Raw genomic sequence first — 17,400 nt, 5'->3', positions numbered from 1 at the left:
ACGCCCAGGCCTCTGTTCTATCCACTATGTCCTGCTGCTTCTCTGGATTCATCTCTCCCCTTCTGCTGAAAGCTCTGGAGGAGTTTAGAGGGTCCATTTACACACTTCAGGAAATGACAAAGACCCTAAATTTGCTTTCAGTATGGCACAGCCAACCAACAAAATAATTCCCACTTTACAGAGAGCGGGGGGGAAAAAGGTTAACTAACTGACTTGCTGAAGATAGTAAAAGAGCAAACTCATAAGCATTGATTACTCAATATTAAAACATTACCATGGAGAATACCATATAAGTCCAAGACCTTCCCAAAATTACTAAGTGCACTACAGCATCTACAAATCCTTTAAAGACAATCATCCTTATTAGCATATTATTATATTATATTAATACACTATAATTATATTAGTTAGATTAACTATATTAGCATTTCATCAGCCTAACTAGTTTCAGTTCCTGAATGAGTCTAAACTTCTAGACTAATGAAAAATGTGAGCCCCGTTTGGGATAGGGGCTGTGTCCAATATGAAGACTCATTCATTGAATCGTATTTATTGAACACTTACTTTGTGCAGAGCACTGTACTAAGTGCTTGGAAAGTACAATTCAACAACAGAGACAATCCCTATCCAACAACGGGCTCACGGTCTAGAAGGGATCACATACCCAAGCGCTTGGCTCAAATTGCAGTCCTTAATAAATATCATTATTATTTACCACTTATTAAGTGAAGCAAAGTAAAAATAGTCAACATTAATTTCTTTCAATTTATGAAATCTTTTAACTTGTACTTGTACCTTAACTTGTACAGTCTGAAAATGGCTTCCCTCACTATTGTCCAAAAAAATTTACAGAAAAATAACTTTACTCCGAGACTTCTTGCTCCTTTTTTGGAGAAATACTTCCAAGTTCCAAGTGCTGAAAAGGATGTATAACTGTGTTATAGTTAACATTCCAGACAAGTGACAATAACATAAGCCAAAGGAAATGTATATGTGAACTTTTGATTAAGCAAAACTCAAAGACTTTTCAAAGCAATTCAAATAAAAATGACCTGGCATAAAACCTTCCGAAAAAATAAAGGTTTAAATTTTAATCTAGTTAAGGGATTCACAGTTTCTATCCATTTCTCTTAATTTCAACCATCCTCTCTGTACCTAATGATTCAGTGTTTTCATAAATAACCCACGAAGGATTGCTTCGACCTATGGTTCTCAGGATTTTAATATTTGAAACGCAACAATGACTTGATACAAATACAGTATCTATATTTTCAACTAGTGGGGTCTGGCATGCTTCTGTTTAAAGAAGTGCAATTTGGGTTTGGGTACCCGATCTTCACCTATGTCAAACTGCATACTCAAGTAAACTGTACATGAAGCCAACATTGAATTTGTGTCACAGATTTAAAAATGGTGGGATCTAAACATCCTTAAGAACAATGTTCAACTACTACCAAATTTCAGGTCTTACATTCTGCTTTTTAATTGCCTAAAGTGACTGCCCAATACTAAATATGCATGGAAAAATTTGAAGACAAAAAAACTGGAAGTGAAAAGTCTGTTAGAGAAATTCTTGCTATATAAGAATTTCCATAGGTCCTGGAGGAGTCACTATTTGTGACCACACTGACATATGTCCTCAAGGACACATTTTTAAGCATTAAGACACCAAAGAGAGAAATGAAGTGGCCAAAATCCCAAGGCTGTTTCCTTGATCTCAGCCAGTGCACTATACTCCCATTCTTCCTACCAGCCATTTTGCAGTGTGTTCCCCTACACATGGGAGGATTGATCAGAAGAGTATAGATGGTTCAGCACGAGCCATCACCTCTGCAGGAAAAACTCAAGACCATGTTCTGTTGGCACTAAGCACTTACTTTTCCCCTCTTAATAATACTCACCCAAATAGGTAACAGGTCCAAAGGTGTACGAGACATTCTCCCTCTTTATCAACCTCAAGACCACTCTATTCTAAGGTACTTTTTTAGTCTTTTAATTTAGTACATGTATTAGAGTTCCATTAGCTACCTATTCAGAAGAAAATGAATGGGGAAAATGCAAAACTCAAAGCAGAAACAAAACAGAATTTTATTTCTACTTAACAACCACAAGGAAGTCCTGGCAAAAATCGAGATGAATGGGCACTATTTACATATTAATATAGTGCTTTGCACACAGTAAGTGCTCAATAAATATGACTGAATGAATATTAGTCTGGTGAGGCACAAGGGACAAACTGCAATTTTCTATTCTAATTTCTTGGACCTTTGCTGCAAAACCAAATGCATTATGAAAATTACTAGGAGGAAGAAAGAATGGGGAGGAAGATGGAGTGACTATGGGCAAAACAGAGTTGGAAATAGCATAGTGAGAAAGGAAGTTTTAGTTTGCCACACCCTCCAGTCACCTGAGCTGCTGTGTGTCAGATGCCTTGAGCTGGCTTTATTGCCCCGAATCCTGACTCGAGAAAACCACCTGCACCTCTGATCCTCAAGAAGGACACAGCATATATCGCTAAATGAGTAAGACAGACAAAGAAACTGTTTAAGGTTTTAACCTCAACTTTTAATCTGAACCAGTTGTCCTGCAATGCCTTTCTTGAAAGGCTGGTTGAGACACTGACAAGCATAATGCTACCATTAACCACCACTGTCAAAACCATGTGATCCCATAATTATTATGATCCTCAGAGGCCAGATATATATGTATGTGTGTGTGTGTGTGTGTGCGTGTGTGTGTGTGTGTGTGTGTATGTGTGTGTGTTTTGCAGGGGGAGTGTACAGCCTTATAGTCAGGAGCCTCCCTAGCTCACACTCGAAAGGGATTTCAAATTTTAGTCACTGGCCCACCCGAATCCTGAGTTCATTAGCCCCAGTATGAGAGTTGACATGTTCAAAAACATCTGACCCTTTTAACTAATCCTTCTGTTCTAGCTGTGGGAGATCCCACGGCAACAGGTAAGGTTCACCAGAAAGGAAAAGTTCAGATCCTGAGAAGGCTCAAGAAAGATGAAGATCAAACACATTTATTGAGTGTTTACTATGTGCAGAGCACTGTACTAAATGCTTGGGAGAGTACAACAGAATTAGCAGACCCATTCCCTGTCCACAATGACCTTACAGTATAGAAGGGGAGACAGACATGAAAATGAATAAACTCTTGATAGATTCTTGGTGTTTAGTCCATGATGAGCTATTAAAGGGGAAAAAAAACAGAGCTGCTAAAATATGGAATCCTAAACCTGATGATGGATTTCTAGGAGGGCAGCCACCACAGTTTTGGCCGATATGCTGTCGATTTGTACTTCCCAAGCACTTAGTACAGTGCTCTGCACACAGTAAGTGCTCAAATACGATTGAATGAATGAATTTTTTTTTGTAAAAGGTATATGTTAAGCACTTACAATGTGCCAGGCACTCTACTAAGCACTGGGGTAGACACAAGTTAATCAGGCTGGACATGGTCCATGTCCCACATGGAGCTCACAGTCTTGATCCCATTTTCCAGATGAGATAACCTAGGCACAGAGAAGTGAAGTAACTTGTCCGAGGTCACACAGCAGACAAGTATTCATTCATTCAATTGTATTTACTGAACACTTAAGTGCAGAGCACTGTACTAAGCACTTGGAAAGAACAATACAGCAACAGAGACAATCCCTACCAGCAACAGGTTTACAGTCTGGAATGGGAGAGGGAGACAGACATCAAAGCAAGTAAACAGGCACCAATATAAATAGAATTATAGATATATACATAAATGCTGTGGGGCTAGGAGGGGGAAGAGCAAAGGGAGTGAATCAAAGTGATGGGGGAAGGGAGGGGGTGCTGAGGAAAAGGGGGTTTAGTCTGGGAAGGCCTCTTTCAGGAGGTGCGCCATCAGTAGGGCTTTGAAGGGGGGGAAAGAATGATTGTTTGGCAGATTTGGGGAGGAAGGGCATTCCAGGCCAGAGGTAGGACATGGGCCAGGGGTTGGTGGCGAGACAGGTGAGATCAAGGCACAGTGAGAAGGTTAGCACCAGAGGAGTGGAATGTGTGGGCTGGGATGGAGAAGGGAGGTGAGATTAAAAAAAAAGGGCAAGATGATGGAGAGCTTTAAAGTCAATAGTGAGAAGTTTTTGCTTGATGCGGAGATGGATAGGCAACCACTGGAGTTTGTTTTTTTTTTTGGGGGGGGGGGGGGGCGGTGACATGCCCTGAATGTTTCCATAGAAAGACAATCCGGGAAGCAGAGTGAAGTATGGACAGAAGTGGGGAGAGGCAGGATGTTGGTAAGTCGGAAAGGAGGCTGATGCAATAATCCAGTTGGGATACGATGAGTGATTGTACCAACTTGGTAATGGTTTGGATGGAGAAGAAAGGGCAGATCTTGGCGATGATGTGAAGGCGAGACTGGCAGGATTTGGTGATGGGCTGGATATGTGGGATGAACGATCCAGGTCCTTCTGACTTCTAGGCCCATGCTCTACCTACACTCAGTCAGCTAGTTCCGACTGGCTGTCAACAAGGGCCTCTAATTCCTTCCTAAGGGTTGGGCTCAGGAACATAGAACTCAAAATCCCAGGACACTACTCTCTGAGGTTATCAAAGTGGTTTACTCTTTCCTTGTTGGGGTAACACTGTACAGCTGTGATTCTGGAATGATAATCATTACAAATAAATTTTCTCTGAAAAGTTGAAAGGAATTTTGCCTTTGTTTTGCCTCACACCTAAGTGAGGTAAGAAAGGAAAATAAGATAACAAGCACGGAAAAGTTAGACAACTTGCCCTCGGTCACAGAGGGGGGTTTCCCAGTGATGGTTTCCATGCACTGCCATTACCTCACATGCAATATGGCTACAACAGAATTCCACTGGATATTCACAACTTTTTCCCACCTGGCTGGGGATTCTTACTGACCAAGATCTCTAGAGTTATTCTCACTGTCCTTCTTTCCAAAGTCTTTCCAAATTCAATGATATTTGCACACCAACAATGGATAAATCTTTCCATTAGAGCAATTTCATTCTCAATGAGTTCCCAGGCCCTAGCCCTCCCCAAGACCCACCTCCTCCAGAAAGTTTTCACCACTTCCCAATGCTACAAGTCATGTAACCCCAACAGCCACTCTTAGTACCTCTGTATTTACGCCCACCCTTAGTACTCATACACAGAGGTACAGTCAATTCTTTAATCTATTTTACCCTGACATTAACTCTACTACTCTATTCTTGTTCTAATCCCAGCTCTGCCACTTGTCTGCTGTATGACCTTGGGCAAATCACTTCACTTGGCCTCAATTACCTCATCTGTAAAATGGGGATTGAGACTGTGAGCCCCGTGTGGGACAGGGACTGTGTTCAACCCAATTTACTTGTGTCCATCCTGGTGCTTAGTACAGTGCCTGGCACATAGTAAGTGCTCAACAAATACTACAATTGTTATTATTATTATTATAAAAAATGTTATTCCCCATTATTCACCCCATTAGACAAAGCTCTTTGAGATTAGGGAGCCATATAGTTTATTTCTACAGTTCTCTCTCAAGCTTTTAGAACAGTGTTCTTCTCTCAGCTTTCCATGAATGTACTATAGAGAGGTACAAATTCTTGAGCTCTTACTGGATGCAAAACACCGTACTAAACGCTTGGGAGAGTAGAATATAATAGACACATTCCTTGCCCACAACTAGTTTACAATCTGAGTGATGAGCCTAGATATTAAAGGAATATATCTAACCATTTGTACAATGGACTTTATAGAAAATCTGCTTGAGGCCCAGGGGGTTTCCAATGACACCCAGGAAGAGAAGAGGGTGGTTGAAAAAGATGTAATTTTAGGATCCTTGCTATGAAGGGAACCATGCTGCCAGTTCACTAGCCTGAAAGCTAACCCAGTGCTCACTATACACAGCAACTAACCACTGACAGAGTTTCACTGCAAGGGAGGTCACAGTGATAATAATAATTGTGCTATTTGGTGGGTGCTTTCCATGTGCCACTCACTGTAATACACACTGGGGTAGATCCAAAGTAACTGGATTGGACATAGTTCCTGTCCCAAATAGGGCTCACAAGACTGAATCCTCATTTTACAGATGAGGGAACTGTCACACAGAGAAGCTAAGTAATCTGCCCAAGGTCACACAGCAGATAAATGGCAGGGCCAGGATTAGAACCCAGGTCCTCTGACTCCCAGCCTGTGCTGTTTCTGCAAGACCATTTTGTTTCCCAATGAGTAAAATGGCCTTGTTTCGACCTTTTTTGATGTGGCTCCAACTAACGCCACCAGTGCTAGTTGAATAAAATACTGCCCAGCGAAACTAAACTGTGTTATATTGTACTCATCCAAGCGCTTAGTACAGTGCTTTGCATACAGGAAGCACTCAAATATGATTGATTATATGAATCATGTGATATGAATCAATGAATAAAAACAAATCAAAAATCAACTTGCAGCAAGGCACTGTCAATGCCTTGGGCAGATTCTCACAAAGTCTCTACTTTTAGGGCTTTGACGGTACTATGTAGGTCAAGATAAGAGGACTTCAATAGCCTGTGGGGAGACTTAGGTGCAAGGAAAATCACTGTCAAACTAAGGAACTCTGTAAACTCTGATGTCAAACCTATACACAACACTCTCAAACTTCTGAAAAATGAGTAAGGCTCTTTCCTTATCAAAGGCTAGAGAGACAATCCTGTTAATTCAACCGACTTCGGTGACCTAAACAATGCACATACTTTCCACCATGATGGATGAATCCCTTAGAATCACGAGTAACTGACAAAACGCAATAGCAGCCCTTGTTCCAACTTTCGAAGAAGTTTCTGTCAAACAAAATAAAACAACCTCTGAACTCCTGATGGATGTGGTGAGATTTTCAAGCAGAAAAGGGATAGACGGCATAGTTTAGTGGAAAGAGCACGGGCTTGGGAGTCAGAGGTAGGGGGTTCTAATCCTGACTCGGCCACTTGTCTGCTGTGAGACCTTGGGCAAGTAACTTAACTTCTCTGGGTCTCAGTTCCCTCATCTGTAAAATGGGGATGAAGACTGTGAGCCCCAAGTGGGACAACCTGATTACCTTGTATCTACCCCAGCGCTTAGATAATCATCATTATCATCATAATAATGGCATTTATTAAGCACTTACTATGTGCAAATCACTGTTCTAAGTGCTGGGGAAGTTACAAGGTGATCAGGTTGTCCCATGGGGGGCTCACAGTCTTAATTCCCATTTTACAGATGAGGTAACTGAGGCACAGAGAAGTGAAGTGACTTGCCCGAAGTCACACAGCTGACAAGTGGCGGAGCTGGGATTTGAACCCATGACCTCTGACTCCAAAGCCTGTGCTCTTTCCACTGAGCCATGCTGCTTCTCAGTGCTTGTCAACAGTAAGTGCTTAATAAATACCATCATTATTATTATTATTATTAAAATGCCATAGGACTTCAAACACACTATTGGGGAGGACTTCAAACACACTGTCCTCCAACAGACCTCCCCGATTAAGCCCTGTTTTTCCCCAACTCCACCTCCCTTCTGCATCACATATGCACTTGGGCCTGTACCCCTTAAGCATTCCACCTTCAGCCCAACAGTACTTATGTGCATATCCATAATTTATGTTAATCTCCCAGTTTGGGCTGTACCTCTTTGGGTAGGGAACATGCCTACCATACAAACATACATACCATACATACATTTTTACTGTACTGTTCTACGTAAAATGTTCTGCACATAGTAAATGCTCAGTAAGTATCACTGAGCAATTGATTAAACAGGTAAAAAAATGTGTTATGAGCTTTGGAAATTTTTTTTAACTTGCAAGGAGTCCTTTAGTGGCATCTCATAAAATCTGCACTCTTTACATACTGAATGAATTTACGTCCCCAAAGACAACTGGAATTACTGTAACACTATACATTCCCAACCTCTTTGCTACAGCAATGCCCTCTTAAATCCATTTATGTCTCTTGTCTTTTCAAATTCAGAAAATAATCCCAATATATATATATGTCTGATAATGAGCACTAAACAGCACCTGGCATATTTCGTGGGATTTTTAATAGTACCTGTTAAACCCTTACTATGTGCCAGGCACTGTTCTAAGCGCGAGGATAGATTTAAGGTAATCAGGTAGGATACAGTACATGTCCCTCATGGGTCTCACAGTCTTAATCCCCATTTTGCAGATGAGGTAACAGGCAGAGAGAATTAAAATGACTTGCTCAAGGTCACATAGCAGACAAGTAGCGGAGTCAGGATTAGAACCCAGGTCCTTCTGACTGCCAGGCCCACGCTCTATCCATTAGGTAACACTGCTTCTCAAATGGGCACTAAAATGTCTACTTTAACATTTTTTTAATATTTTCAAGTCTTCTTTCCTTCTCTATACTAATAATACTCTACATTTTGGTTTCAAAATAGAGAACGTAAGAAACACATACCATTTCAACACCGCTCTTCTAAAGCATTATTAAAGCATGTTTATCACAGCTTCATTCATTTTACTTTCTCCTACTTTAGCACTCTAATCCCAATTCTCCAAATAGCATTTTGCTTCAACAAAGAGCAATTTTTTGTCAGCATACACTGCACTAGCCAAGTAAGGTGGTTTCTTCTCCCTCCACGGCTTAGCAGCTGAAAAAAAATTCCTCCCCCTTAAGCTGGATAACTCCACGTAATGAGATAAATAAACCCCTCTGCAAATGCAAAACTGCCAGAATCAGCGTTCCATATAGTCTGTCCCCCAAACAATAGCGTTTCTGCCTATTTTTGGCAGTGGTGATGCTCAGTATGTATTGAGCCCTTGTTCTTCCCAAGCCAAATATGGATCATTCACAGCCGTTGCTCTCTTTAGGACAGATGACTGGTTTGGAAATTTTATGAAGATTGCTTAAACTTAGAAGTGTGCATTTTTGGCACATTTTTATGAAATGGGAACTGCTTCTATTTCTTACTTGGACTAAAGATCTTCTGCATCCTTCAAGACTCTCCAGAGTCCAATTATTTTGGGGCAGGGGGAGGATGGCGGGGGGAAGCGGTGCAGCCTAGTTAAGGTTTGGGGTGCAGCATTGTGACCATGGCCCATATTTTGTGGTTGCCCCTCTGCACGAGCAAACAATGCTGAATTCTCACAAGGCTTTTCCCCATTGTCTATGAATGTGGCACTCATGTCCATCATGAAAATCACTGGGGTCTTGTAAACCTTCTTGAAACACAGCTACTTATGAAAGATTTGGAAACACCAACGTCAATTTAGGTGGCCTTGTTTTTTTCTTTTTTAATGGTATTTCTTAAGCACTCACTATGTGCCAGGCACTGTACTAAGCACTGGGATAGATACAAAGTAATCAGGTTGGACAGTCCCTGTCCCACATGGGGATCACAGTCTTAATCCCCATTTTACAGATGAGGTACCTAAGGCACAGAGAAGTTAAGGGATTTGCTCAAGGAGTCACAGCAAAGAGAAGTCACAGAGCTGGGATTATTATTATTATTATGGTATTTGTTAAGCGCTTACTATGTGCCAAGCACTGTTCTAAGCGCTGCACTCTTCTAAGTGTAGGGCCTCTGACTCCTAGGCCTGGGCTCTTTCCACTAGGCCACCCTGCCTCATTTGTCCACTGACAAAAATTTGCCTCAGCGTGGCTTAGTGGAAAGAGCATGGGCTTGGGAGTCAGAGGTCATGGGTTCTAATCCCAATTCTGCCACTTGTCAGCTGTGTGACTTTGGGCAAGTTACTTCTCTGTGCCTCAATTACCGCATCAGTAAAATGGGGATTAAGACCCTGAGCCCCATGTGGGACAACCTGATTACCTTGTGTCTACCCCAGTTCTTAGAACGGTGCGTGGCACATAGTAAGCACTTAACAAATACTATTATGATTATTATTATTATTATTAAAATGAATAGGGAAATGAAATGAGCAAAAAAAAGAGACTTGAAAAATTCAGGGGTCTGAAGTATACATGCTAGTCTGCTCACAGAACCCACGCAAGTACCTTCTCAGCTCCACTCTTTCTTCTCATGCCCCAAACCACACTTTTGCTTACAGGAGTGGGGAGTGAGGGAGACATTACCCAACCAACATAAGGGCCAATTCTGGTGGAATCATGCACTAATTTTCATTAACCAGCTCTGCTCTAATTTCTACTTGCCAGGACCATCTAGGCTCATAAGACTGGGCAGCAACTCACTTTTACGACCCTCACCTTCAAAATAATAATGATAGCAATATTAAGCGCTTACTATGTGCAAAGCACTGTTCTAAGCGCTGGGGAGGTTAACAAGGTGATCAGGTTGTCCCATGGGGGGCTCACAGTCTTCATCCCCATTTTACAGAAGAGGTACCTGAGGCCCAGAGAAGTTAAGTGACTTGCCCAAAGTCACAAAGCTAGCTGATAAGTGGTGGAGCCGGGATTTGAACCCATGACCTCTGACTCCAAAGCCCGGGCTCTTTCCACTGAGCCACGCTGCTTCTCCAAAAGCAGAAGCAGTGTGGCCCACTGCAAAGAGCACAGGCTTTGGAGTCTGAGGTCATGGGTTCAAATCCCATCTCTGCCACTTGTCTGCTGTGTGACCTTGGGCAAGTCATTTAACTTCTCTGTGCCTCAGTTACCTCATCTGTAATCCGTGGTATTTACTGATTGTTTATTATGTGCGGAATACTGTACTAAGCACTTGGAAGAGTACAACTCCGCAGAATTAGCTGTGAAACGGAGATTAAGCCTGTGAGCCCTTTGTGGGACCCGGACAGTGTCCACCTGATTAGCTTGTATTTATCCAGCACTTAGCACAGTGTCTAATACATAATAAGGACTTAAGAAATTACCACATAAAAAAGAGAAAGGACCCCTAGAATGGCAATTCTCACAGACAATAATGAAGTCTTCTCTCACTATGCTGTTACATTTCCTAAGGTATAGGCATAAAGTCAGAAGAAAAAAGTGATAATCCAAGCAAAAACAGAGAGCTCAATCACTTTTCTTCCTAGAAAAAAATAAATTCTCCCTAACACCTCTAAAAGCAAGTGTACACTACAACAAAAGTGACAATAATAGTTGCTTGGTACCTCTTACAGTGGCTAAAGCATAGCTCAAAAAACCACATGCCAACGGCTGTTGATACAAACAGTAAAGGATACAGAGTTCATTTTATTTCCTGAGATCCTCGCCCTTCATTTTCAGATTTTCTGCAATCCTTTACAATTTTTTTTAAAAAAAGGATTCCGAAAGCACTTTCAATGATTCAGTAGTCTTTTTAATACCAACAAGAAATCTATACCCCTGAAACGTGAAAGTAAAACCATTCCTAGAATGATTCCTTGGCCAGCCTTTACTGACTCGCATGCCAAAGGTATTAAAGAATAACCGCTTTGCATATGAATGACTGCTACCATTCTTCCTTGATTCGTGTGTAAATATTGTAGTCTGAAACAACCAGTCCCATGCAGCACGGAAATTAACTTTCTGATCATTTTCTGGGGGACACCAAGATGAATGACGGGATTTCAAACTATCCAATTACACTCTCCGATTTCTTTGTTTTTTAGAAAATCAACTTAGTTTAAGGCGTACACACATCTGCCAAGATAAAATGCAAATACCACGAAAAAAAGGAATCTGAGTACCGATCTAAACAGGGCAATATATAAAAGAGTGAATGCTACTCTGGCCTTCAGAAGTACTCACTGGACCTCTCTGATCAATCAACCAGCGCTTAGTACGGTGCCTGGCATATAGTAAGCACTTAAAAATATTGCAATTAGTATTTCTTGGGCGCTTACTGTGTGCACAGCAATCAATCAATCAATCGTATTTATTGAGCGCTTACTATGTGCAGAGCACTGTACTAGGCGCTTGGGTGCACTCACTGGGCCTCACTAATCAATCAACCAGTGCTTACTACAGTGTCTGGCACACAGTAAGTGTTTAAGAAATATAATTACCATTTCTTGAGCGCTTGCTGTGGGCAGAGCACCGTACTAAGCAGTTGCATGCACTCACTGGGCCTAGCTGATCCATCAACCAGCGCTTAGTACAGTGCCTGGCACAGAGTATGTGCTTAACGAAGATTATAGTTAGTATTCCTTGGGCGCTTACTGTGTGCAGAGCACTGTCAGAGAAGCAGCATGGCTCAGTGGAAAAGAGCACGGGCTTTGGAGTCAGAGGTCATGGGTTCGAATCCCGGCTTCTCTACATGTCTGCTGTGTGACCTTGGGCAAGTCACTTTAACTTCTCTGAGCCTCAGTGACCTCATCTGTAAAATGGGGATTAAGACTGTGAGCCCCACGTGGGACAACCTGATCACTCTGTATCCCCCAAGCGCTTAGAACAGTGCTTTGCACATAGTAAGCGCTTAACAAATGCCAGCATTATTATTATTATTACTAACCCCTTGGGAGTACTCACTGATCAACCAGTGCTCAGTACAGTGCCTGGCACACAGTAAGTGCTTAACCAATATTACAGTTAGTATTTCCTGGGCGCTTATTGTGGGCACAGCACTGTACTAGGCGCTTGGGAGCACTCACTGATCAATTACCCAGCGCTTACTGCAGTGCCCGGCACACGGTAAGCGCCTAACCAATATTACCATTAGTATTTCTTGAGCGCTTACCGTGTGCTGGGCACTGTACTAAGCGCTGGTTGTGGGCAGGGAATGGGACTATTATGTTGTGGAAAGACACCACACAGGAGCTGAGGGGAGGAGGAGGAGGAGAGGGAGGAGGAGGAGGAGGAGGAAGGCAGCGCGGGTGTCCACAAAGGGCAGCGGGCCGGGGCCGAGGCGGAGCCTCCTCGGCGGGAGGCGTTTCCTCTCCTCTCCCCGAAAGCCACGGGGTGAGGGGCTGATGGAGGCCGGGCCGGGGAGGGAAGCAGGGGCCTCGCCCCTCAGGGGGGGGGTCCCCTCTCCTCGGGGGGGGAGCCCCTCTCCTGGGGAGGGGGCTCTCTCCTCGGGTGGGACCCTCTCTTCAGGGGAACCCCTCCCCTAAGGGTCCCCTCTCCTGGGAGGGGGATCCTCTTCCCTCAGGGGGGCCTCTCTCTTCGGGGAGGGGGGTCTCTCCCTCAGGGCCTCGGGGGGCCCTCTTCAGGGGATCCCCTCTCCCTCAGGGGGGCTTCTCTTCAGGGGACCCCCCTCCCCTCAGGGCCCTCTCTCCCTCGGGGGAGCCCCTCTCAATCAATCGTATTTATTGAGCTTAACAAATACCAAAATTATTATTATTTATTATTCTTTGTGCCTCAGTTACCTCATCTGTAAAATGGGAATTAAGACTGTGAGCCCCACGTGGGACAACCTGATCACCTTGTCTCCTCCCCAGCGCTTAGAACAGTGCTTTGCACATAGTAAGCGCTTAACAAATACCAAAATTATTATTATTATTGTTATTATTATTGAGCGCTTACTGTGTGCAGAGCACTGTACTAAGCGCTTGGGAAGCACAAGTCGGCAACACATAGAGACAGTCCCTACCCAACAGCGGGCTCACAGTCTAGAAGGGGGAGACCGAGAACAAAACCAAACACACTAACAAAATAAAATAAATAGAATAGATATGTACAAGATAAATAACTAGAGTAATAAATATGTACAAACATATATACATATATACAGGTGCTGTGGGGAAGGGAAGGAGGTAAGATGGGGGGTGGGGGGGCCCCTCTCCCCTCAGGGTCCTCTCTCCTGAGGGAGGATCCTCTCCCCTCAGGGGGCCCCTCTACTCAGGAGGACCTCTCTCTCCTAAGGAGGGGCCCTCTACTCGGGGGGGGGGGGCTCTCTCCTTGGGGGAGACCTCTCCTCTCAGGGGGGCCCCTCTCCCTTCAGGGAGCCCCTCCCCTCGGGGGGGGGGGCTTTCTTCAGGGGGAACCTCTCCCCTCGGGGGGGCCTCTCCTCTGTGGGACCCTCTCTTCAGGGGACACCCTCCCCTCAGGGTCCTCTCTCCTGAGGGGGGATCCTCCCTCTTCGGGGGGGGGGGGCCTCTCCCCAGGGGGCCCCTCTCTTCAGGAGCCCCCCTCCCCTCAGGGTCCTCTCTCCTGAGGGGGGATCCTCTCTCTTCGGGGGGGGGGCCCTCTCCCCTCAGGGTCGCCTCTCCTCAGGGGGACCCCCTGCCCTCAGGGTCCTCTCTCCTGAGGGGGGATCCTCTCTCTTCAGGGTCACCTCTCCCCAGAGGGCCCCTCTCTTCAGAAGACCCCCCTCCCCTCAGGGTCCTCTCTCCTGAGGGGGATCCTCTCTCTTCGGGGGGGGGGGGCCTCTCCCCTCAGGGTCGCCTCCAGTCAGGGGGCCCCTCTCCCCTCAGGGGGGCCCCTCTCTTCAGGAGCCCCCCTCCCCTCAGGGTCCTCTCTCCTGAGGGGAGATCCTCTCTCTTCGGGGGGGGGGGGCCCTCTCCCCTCAGGGTCGCCTCTCCTCAGGGGCCCCCTCTCCCCTCAGGGTCCTCTCTCCTGAGGGGGGATCCTCTCTCTTCAGTGGGGGCCCCCCCTCTCCCCTCAGGGTCGCCTCTCCCCAGGGGGCCCCTCTCTTCAGGAGCCCCCCTCCCCTCAGGGTCCTCTCTCCTAAGGGGGGATCCTCTCTTCGGGGGGGGCCCTCTCCCCTCAGGGTCGCCTCTCCTCAGGGGGCCCCCCTCCCCTCAGGGTCCTCTCTCCTGAGGGGGGGATCCTCTCTCTTCGGGGGGGCCCCTCTCCCCTCAGGGTCCTCTCTCCTGAGGGGGGGATCCTCTCTCTTCGGGGGGGCCCCTCTCCCCTCAGGGTCGCCTCTCCTCAGGGGGCCCCTCTCTTCAGGAGACCCCCTCCCCTCAGGGTCCTCTCTCCTGAGGGGAGATCCTCTCTCTTCGGGGGGGCCCCTCTCCCCTCAGGGTCGGCCCTCTCCCCTCAGGGTCGCCTCTCCTCAGGGGGCCCCTCTCTTCAGGAGCCCCCCTCCCCTCAGGGTCCTCTCTCCTGCGGGGGGATCCTCTCTCTTCAGGGGTGGGCCCCTCTCCCCTCAGGGTCGCCTCTCCTCAGGGGGCCCCTCTCCCCTCAGGGTCGCCTCTCCTCAGGGGGCCCCTCTCCCCTCAGGGGGGATCCTCTCTCTTCGGGGGGGGGGGCCCTCTCCCCTCAGGGTCGCCTCTCCCCAGGGGGCCCCTCTCTTCAGGAGACCCCCTCCCCTCAGGGTCCTCTCTACTGAGGGGGGGATCCTCTCTCTTCAGGGGGGTCCCCTCTCCCCTCAGGGTCCTCTCTCCTGAGGAGGGATCCTCTCTCTTCGGGGGGGGGCCCTCTCCCCTCAGGGTCGTCTCTCCCCAGGGGGACCCTCTCTTCAGGAGACCCCCTCCCCTCAGGGTCCTCTCTCCTGAGGGGGGATCCTCTCTCTTCAGGGGGGGGGGGCCTGTCCCCTCAGGGTCGCCTCCATTCAGGGGTCCCTCTCCCCTCAGGGGGGCCCCTCTCTTCAGGGGGACCTCTCTCCTCAGGGGCCTCTCCCCTAAGGAGGGGCCCTCTCCCCTCAGGGTCCTCTCTCCTCAGGGGGGTCCCTTTCCTCAGGGGGAGCTCCCCCCTCTCGGGGGCCCCGTCCCCTCAGAGTCCTCTCTCCTCGGGGGGGTGGGGGGGCCTCTCTCCCCTAAGGAAGGGTCTCTCTCCTCAGGGGGGAGGGGACCTCTCCCCTCGGGGGGGGCCCCTTTCTTCAGGGGAGCCTCTCCTTTCAAGGGGGCCTCTCTCCTCAGGGGAGCCCCTCTCCTCAGGGTCCTCTCCCCTCAGAGGGGCCTCTCCTTTCAGGGGCCCCCCTCCCCTCAGGGGGGGGCCCCTCTCCTCAGGGTCCGGGGGCGGCTCTCACCACGCGGCGGTGGCGTTGTCTCCCCGTGGTGGTGTTGGTGGTGGTGCTGGTGGTGTTGGTTGTGTTGTGGCGGTCGGCGCAGAGGCCCCGGGTCCCGGTCCGTTGCTTCAGCCGGCGGGCAGCCGGCGAGCCCCACCAGCCGGGCCCGGGCCCGCCCCCGCTCCGCCCTCACCCCAAAGAGCGCCCGCCCGCCCACTGCGCAGGCGCGGCAGCTCGCGGCTGCTGGGGGCGGGCGGGGGGGGCGAGGATGGAGGCGCGCGCGCACGCGCGGGAGGGAGGGACACCCCGGGGGCGGGGCCGAGGGACCGGACTGCGCATGCGTGCCGGGGCTCAGCGCTGGGCCTGAGGGGGCCGCTCGGCACGCCTCTGTGCAGTCAGTCAATCAATCAATCAATCAATCAATCAATCAATCAATAATTCATTCAGTCCAGGAGGCCTTCCCAGACTGAGCCCCTTCCTTCCTCTCCCCCTCCTCTCCATCCCCCCCATCTTGCCTCCTTCCCTTCCCCACATCACCTGTATATATGTATATATGTTTGTACATATTTTTTACTCTATTTATTTATTTATTTGACTTGTACATATCTATTCTATTTATTTTATTTTGTTAGTATGTTTGGTTTTTTTTTTTCTCTCCGTCTCCCCCTTTTAGACTGTGAGCCCAATGTTGGGTAGGGACTGTCTCTATATGTTGCCAATTTGTACTTCCCCAAGTGCTTAGTTCAGTGCTCTGCACATAGTAAGCGCTCAATAAATATGATTGATTGATTGATTCAGTCATTCAATCGCATTCAGTGAGCGCTGGACTGAGCGCTTCCTCTCCCCCTCGTCCCCCTCAGTCTTACCTCCTTCCCTTCCCCACAGCACCTGTATATATGTATATATATCTGTACATATTTATTACTCTATTTATTTTACTTGTACCTATCTATCCTATTTATTTTATTTTGTTAGTCTGTTTGGTTTTGTTCTCTGTCACCCCCTTCTAGACTGTGAGCCCACTGTTGGGTAGGGACCGTCTCCATATGTTGCCAGCTTGTACTTCCCAAGCGCTTAGTACAGTGCTCTGCACACAGGAAGCGCTCAATAAATATGATTGATTGACTGATTGATTGAAAGTACAATTCATTCAGTCATTCTTCATTCATTCAATCGTATTTAGTGAGCGCTTCCTGTGTGCAGAGCGCTGGACAAAGCACTTGGAAAGTACAATTCATTCATTCGCTCATTCATTCAATCATATTTAGTGAGCTCTTCCTGTGTGCAGAGCCCTGGACTAAGCACTTGGAAAGTACAATTCATTCATTCATTGAATCATATTTATTGAGCGCTTACTGTGTGCAGAGCACTGGACTAAGCGCTTGGAAAGTACAATGCATTCATTCATTCAATCGTATTTAGTGAGCGCTTCCTGTGTGCAGAGCGCTGGACTAAGCGCTTGGAAAGTACAATTCATTCATTCATTGAATCATATTTATTGAGCGCTTACTGTGTGCAGAGTGCTGGACTAAGCGCTTGGAAAGTACAATTCATTCATTCATTCAATCGTATTTAGTGAGCGCTTACTGTGTGAAGAGTGCTGGACTAAGTGCTTGGGAAGTACAATTCATTCATTCAATCGCATTT

At 46.9% G+C, this 17,400-nt stretch overlaps 1 protein-coding gene across 1 annotated transcript in view; it reads right to left on the bottom strand.

Annotated features, from left to right (window-relative positions):
* Positions 1-15,901, bottom strand: part of SPECC1L (sperm antigen with calponin homology and coiled-coil domains 1 like) — a 140,453-nt gene extending 124,552 nt beyond the window's left edge. The window contains exon 1 of the mRNA XM_038762364.1: positions 15,775-15,901. The gene's annotated coding sequence lies outside the window, so the exon portion shown is untranslated. The remainder of the gene's footprint in view (positions 1-15,774) is intronic.
* Positions 15,902-17,400: the final 1,499 nt, after the last annotated feature.

Source organism: Tachyglossus aculeatus, chromosome 21, assembly GCF_015852505.1.
Source record: "Tachyglossus aculeatus isolate mTacAcu1 chromosome 21, mTacAcu1.pri, whole genome shotgun sequence".
In the NCBI taxonomy this organism is placed as follows: Eukaryota; Metazoa; Chordata; class Mammalia; order Monotremata; family Tachyglossidae; genus Tachyglossus; species Tachyglossus aculeatus.
Note: the sequence above shows the minus strand (reverse complement) of the source record. Positions and strands in the feature narration are given on the sequence as shown.